Source organism: Ornithorhynchus anatinus, chromosome 1 (genome assembly GCF_004115215.2).
Source record: "Ornithorhynchus anatinus isolate Pmale09 chromosome 1, mOrnAna1.pri.v4, whole genome shotgun sequence".
Classification (NCBI taxonomy): Eukaryota; Metazoa; Chordata; class Mammalia; order Monotremata; family Ornithorhynchidae; genus Ornithorhynchus; species Ornithorhynchus anatinus.
Window position 1 is genome coordinate 95,119,632 of NC_041728.1, and position 6,224 is coordinate 95,125,855.

Here is a 6,224-nt window from a genome sequence, read left to right on the forward strand (position 1 = left end):
GATGGGAAAGTAGGGGAGGGGGTTGGTGGGGGGGAGGGGAGAGGCGGAGGGGTGACTTTGGGGAGCTCAGACCTGATCGTGTTGATTTTCGTGAGGAAATAGGTGGCCAGATCATTGGGGGTGAGAGATGGGGGAGGGGGAGGAACAGGGGGCCTAAGGAGAGAGTTAAAGGTCCGGAACAATCGGCGGGGGTGACGGGCTTGGGTGTCGATGAGGGAGGAGAAGAAGCTTTGCCTGGCAGAGGAGAGGGCAGAGTTAAGGCAGGAAAGGATAAATTTGAAGTGTGTGAGGTCGGCTTGGTGCTTGGACTTTCGCCAGCAGCGCTCGGCAGCTCGAGCATAGGAGCGTAGGAGGCGGACGGAGGAGGTGATCCAGGGCTGTGGGTTAGTGGAGCGAGAGCGGCGGAGGGAAAGGGGGGCGAGAGAGTCGAGATGAGTAGAGAGGGTGGAGTTGAGAGCGGAGACCTGATCGTCGAGAGTGGGAAGAGAGGACAGGGCGGCAAGGTGAGGAGAGATGCTATTGGAAAGACGGATGGGATCGAGAGAGCGGAGGTCTCTGTGGGGCAGTAGCGAAGATTTGCAGGGGGAGGGAGTGTGAGAGATGAGGCAGGTGAGAAGGTTATGGTCAGAGAGAGGGATTTCAGAGTTGGTGAGGGAGGAGATAGTGCAGCGGTAGGAGATGACGAGATCGAGGGTGTGACCGAGTCGGTGAGTGGGCGCGGTATGGTGGAGGAGGAGGTCGGCAGAGTCGAGGAGGGATAGCAGGCAGGCGGCAGAGGAGTCGTCGGGTACATCCATATGGATGTTGAAGTCTCCAAGGATCAGAGTGGGCAGAGAGAAGGAGAGAAGGAAGGTGAGAAAGGGGTCAAGGTGGTTGAAGAAGTCGGAGGTGGGACCGGGAGGGCGGTAGATGACGGCGACAAGTAACTGGAGTGGGTGGTAGAGGTGAATGATATGGGCTTCGAAGGAGGGGAAGGAGAGGGAGGGGGGAGGAGGGATAGTGCGGAAGCGGCAACGGGGCGAGAGGAGGAAGCCGACGCCTCCTCCCTTACCGGTGAGTCTGGGGGAGTGGGAGAAGGAGAGGCCTCCGCTGGAGAGAGTGGAGACCTGATCGTCGAGAGTGGGAAGAGAGCTTACTTCCCTAGTAAGTTCCCTTACTTCCCTACTTCCCTTACTTCCCTTACTTCGCTAGTAGTTAAGCGCTTACTATGTGCAGAGCACTGTTCTAAGCACTGGGGGAGATACAGGGTGATCAGGTTGTCCCACGAGGGGCTCACAGACTTAATCCCCATTTTACAGACGAAGGAACTGAGGCACAGAGAAGTTAAGTGACTTGCTCACAGTCACACAGCTGACAAGTGACAGAGCAGGGATTCAAACCCATGACCTCGGACTCCAAAGCCCGTGCTCTTTCCACTGAGCCACTAGAAACAGAGATGTCCTGAAGGCGGGAAGAAATACAAAAGGGACCAGTGACACCCAGTAGAAATGATCGGTGGGGGGACAAATTTGCTCCCTGAAACTGACACCTTAAATGACGAGGTGTCGGCGATGGGGCAGGGGTAGAAATGACACACCCAGGATTACTCTTGCTACTCCCCAGGGTGGAGATTGCCTGTATTTATAAACATCTGATATGCTTATTGGCTTTTTGGACACAACTAATTTTAGCTCATATTTACAGATTGTCTAAGTGTTTATAGACGTGTAGTAATTCTTGGGTGGAGAGAGGCTGGTAAATGTATTAAATCACTCTTCTTCTATTCATTCATGTTCATTGAAGCAGAGGAAACAAGTGTAAATACAGTAACTGAAATAGATGGAGGAACATATGACAAAGAACAGATACTCCTGCTCTTGCCTTTCCCATCTATGTCCTCTCACTCACTCTGATCTCGCAGCTTGGAACTCTTTTCCTTTTCATATCTGACAGTCCACAGGCTGGCCCGTATTCAAACCTTCCTGAAAGCCCACCTCCTCCAGTATGTCTTTCCTGAATAATTCCTACCATCTCAAATAATATAAAGCCATCAATCAATTATTGGGTGTTGTGTGCAGAGCACTGTGTTAAGTGCTTGGGAGAGAACAATTAATAGAGTTGATAGATAAGTTCCCTGCCCACAATGAATCATCTCTAATGCATCTCAATATTTACCTTTATCTTTGGCATTTATGCATATTCACTTCTTCAATTGTCATACAATTCGAGCCCCATAGTACTTATGTTGATATTCTCATATTCTACTATTTCCCTTAACCCTAATCTATTTTAATATCTTTCTCCCCCTGTAGACTGTGACCTCTTTGTTAAGCAGGGTTAGTGTCTGCCAGCTCTGTTGTATTGTATTTTCCCAAGTGCTTAGTAAATGCTCTGCATACCAGTAAGCACTCGAGAAATATCACTGAATTGTTTATTTTGATTGTTCTATAACTACATTTAAATCTGTCTCTCATTAGAAGCTAAGCTCCTGGGGGTGCAGAGAATGTGTCACTTGCTTGTTTTGGTCTTAGCAAGCGGGTTGGTATAGTGCATTGTTCTCAGTGGGCATTCAATAAATGCTATTACTATTACTACTACAATGTTTCCTAAAATGAATTTATAAGAATATGACTTTTCAGGTGATGATTTATTACTCATATTGTTCTCACTAATGAAAAAATATCAAAATTAACAAGAGAAAGAGAGACAAGGGAACAAGAGAAGAATCCTTCACTTTTCAGTAGGGATTTCTGACTTGATGAATAGATTTTTGGGAAGGCAGCATTCTAGAATGAGTGAAGAAGGAAAGATTAGTGGGTATGTAGTTGGTTATAGAGCCATGCAGTTAAAGCATGCAAATTATGTTAGTGCGTGACCAATCAGGAATCTAAACATGTAGTAATAATTGTTGTTGTTGTCTTATGCTGTTGAGTCGTGTCCGACCCATAGAGATGCCATGGACTCATCTCTCCCAGAATACCACTTCCATCTGCATTCATTCTGGTAGTTAGTGTATCCATAGAATTTTCTTGGTAAAAATGCAGAAGCGGTTTACCATTGCCTCCTTCCACTCAGTTAACGAGTCTCTCCCCTCAACTCTCTCCATGCCGCTGCTGCCCAGCACAGGTGAGATTTGACTTGTGGTAGATTGCCTTTCACTCACTAGCCACTGCCCAAGCTAGGAATGGAATGGACAGGCCTCTGCTTGACTCTCCCTCCTATAGTCAAGACTGGTAGAGTACTGGAAACTCTCCAGGTGTGACCCTGAGAGGGTAACTATAATACTATCCAATAAAATAGCAATTTATTTTTATCATAATGGATGTTCTTTACTTTTGGTCAACATATTACAACAATGTCTTATAATCCCACCTAATGATATCTGGGCTCAGCATGCCTGCCCAATGCTTCTGATACTCTAGCCTTTATAGACTGTAAACTCCTTGTGAACAGGGAATGTGTCTACCAATTATGTTGTATAATAGCACAGCTTAGTGGAAAGAGCATGAGCCTGGGAGTCAGAAGCTCCTTGTGAACAGGGAATGTGTCTACCAATTATATTGTATAATAGCACATCTTAGTGGAAAGAGCATGAGCCTGGGAGTCAGAAGCTTTGGGTTTTAATCCCAGCTTCAATACCTTCGACGTGACCTTGGGCAAGTCACTTAGCTTCTCTGTGCTTCAGTTCCCTCATCTGCAAAATGGGTATTCAATATCTGTTCCCTCTCCTTCTTACTCTGTGAATACGTGGCACCAGATTATCCTGTATCTACCCTAGTGCTTACTATAGAGCCCATCATACAGTAAGGGCTTAACAGATACCACAAGTCACTCTCCTATGCAGTCTTATTTTCATACACATTTAGTAAAGTGGTCTGAATATAAAAAGCACTCAAAAATCACAAGTCATTGTTGTCAAGCTCGTTGACTACATTACAGTTCAGTGTGATAGACATACAGTTCAAATTATACTGGGGTAAAATTGCCAGTGCAGAATTTTTCAAGGAGTGCTGGGGACACAGGGGTGAGTGGCTGTTGAAACCAGAAACCAAGGGGAGCCACCCGTCATGTAGTTTCCTGTCTGCTACAGAGCGACTCCTCTCTCAGGGTTGCACCTGAAGAGTATCCAATACTCTACCAGGCTCGACTATGGGAGGGACAGTCAAGCAGAGCCATATCCATTCCATTCCTAGCTTGGGCAGGGCCTAGCAAGTGGAAGGCAATCTGCAACAAATCAAAAATCACCTGTGCTGGACAGGAGTGGCTTGGGAGAAGTCAAGGGTGGAGACTCAAGTTTACTGCGTGGAAGGAGGCAGTGGTAAAACACTTCCATATTTTTACCAAGAAAACTCTATGGATATACTACCAGAATGATTGCAGATGGAGGTGGGGCGTTCTGGGAGAAATGTGTTCATGGTGTCACTATGGGTCAGAGACGACTCAACAGCATAAGATAAGACAAGACAAAGCTACTGAGAAGGAATCCGGGAGGACCGAGCAGGGCAACATGGCACAAAACTAAGACATTGGCAGTGTTTATCCTTTTTGTTAATAAAGTTTTGGGCAGGGACTATGTCTGCTAATTCTGTTGTACTGTGCTTTCCCAAATGCTTAGTACAGTGCTTTGCACATAGTAAGTGCCAGTGAGTACTATCGATTGATGTATTGATTGCTGTTGCTGTTATTGTCAAATCATCTCTCTTATTCAACCCACATATTCAGTGTTAACAAATCGTCAGTTCTACCTTCACAAGTTCAATAAAATCTATCCCTTCCTCTCCATCCAAACTGCTACTATACTGATCCAAGCACTTATAATTTCCTGCTTCAATTACTGCATGAGTCTCCTCACTGACCTCTCTGCCTCCTGTCTCTCTCCACTTCAATCTTTACTTCATTCTGCTGTCGAGATCATTTTTCCAAAATAAGTTCTGTCTTCAAGAACCTCCATTTGTAGCTCATCTTTCATAGCATCAAACTCCTTACCATCAGCTTTATAGCACTCAATCAGCTCTTGCCCTTATATCTTACCTCATGGATTTCCTACTAGAACCCATCCTTCACACTTCACTCTTCTAATGCCAACCTCTTCACTATACTTTAGTCTCATCTATCTCACTTTCGACCTCTTGCCCACGTCCTCCTTTGCTCTGGAATTCCCTACTCTTCATAGATGACAGACCACACCTCTCCCCACCTTCAAATCACATCTCTGCTAAGAAGCTTTCCCCGAGTTAACCCTCATTTCCTCCATGCCACATCCTTTCTGCATCACTTGGATCTATCCTTTAATACTAGATATTCACCCCATCATCAGCGCCCAGCACTTGTGCACATATCCATAATTCATTTTAATGCGTCTCCCTCTATAGACTATAATCTCCTTGTGATTGGGAACATATTTATAACTATATTGGATTGTACTCTCTCAAGCATTCAGTACAGTGCTCTACACACTGTAAGCACTCAAGAAATACCTTTGATTGATTAATAGCTAAGGGCATTAAAAAGACTTTTCTGAAATCAAATCTTTGGCCAGGGCATTTATGACTATGTCACTTCTGAAGTAAGCTTACCTAAGGGCTGCTATGATCACATAAGGTACTTTGGACACATCACCTCTTACCTTTGTTGTACTCTCTTGAGCATCTAGTACAATCAATCAATCATTCACTAGTATTTTCAATAGTATTTATTGAACATTTACCACGTGCAGAGGACTGTACTAAGTATTTGGGAGAGTATGGAGCAACGTATAACAGACATATTCCCTGCTCACAATGAGCTTACAGTCTAGGTGGGGAGATAGACATTAATATAAATATATTAAATATAGATACATAAATTATGGATATATGAATAAGTGCTGGGGATCTGGAGAAGTGGTGAATAAAGGGAGCATGTCAGGGTAACGCAGAGGGAGAGGGAGAAAAGGAAATGAGGGCTTAGTCAGGGAAGGCCTCTTGACGGAGATACGCCCTTACTAAGATTTTGAAAATGGGGAGAGAAGTTGTTCATCAAACATGAAAAGTGAGGGCTTTCCAGGGCAGAGGCAGGATATGGGTGTGAGGTCAGTGGTGACATAGAAAAGACTGAGGTACAGTTAGTAGGTTGGCATTAGAGGAACAAAGTGTGCAGGCTAGGTTGAGTTCAATTCTAGAGACACTCAGTCAATACTTTTAACTTCCTACTTTGTTAACATATACATGCTCATATTTTGTAGAATTCAACTGAAAAATAATGTA

General features: G+C 44.7%; 2 non-coding genes across 2 annotated transcripts; one reads left to right on the forward strand and one right to left on the reverse strand.

Moving 5' to 3' along the window:
- Positions 1–3,115: 3,115 nt before the first annotated feature.
- LOC114817019 lies at positions 3,116–3,253 on the reverse strand. The gene has a single exon (XR_003764859.1). It is a non-coding gene; the product is annotated as a small nucleolar RNA SNORA7 (small nucleolar RNA).
- Positions 3,254–4,076: 823 nt separating this feature from the next.
- Positions 4,077–4,214, forward strand: LOC114816674. Its single transcript, XR_003764476.1, has one exon. It is a non-coding gene; the product is annotated as a small nucleolar RNA SNORA7 (small nucleolar RNA).
- Positions 4,215–6,224: the final 2,010 nt, after the last annotated feature.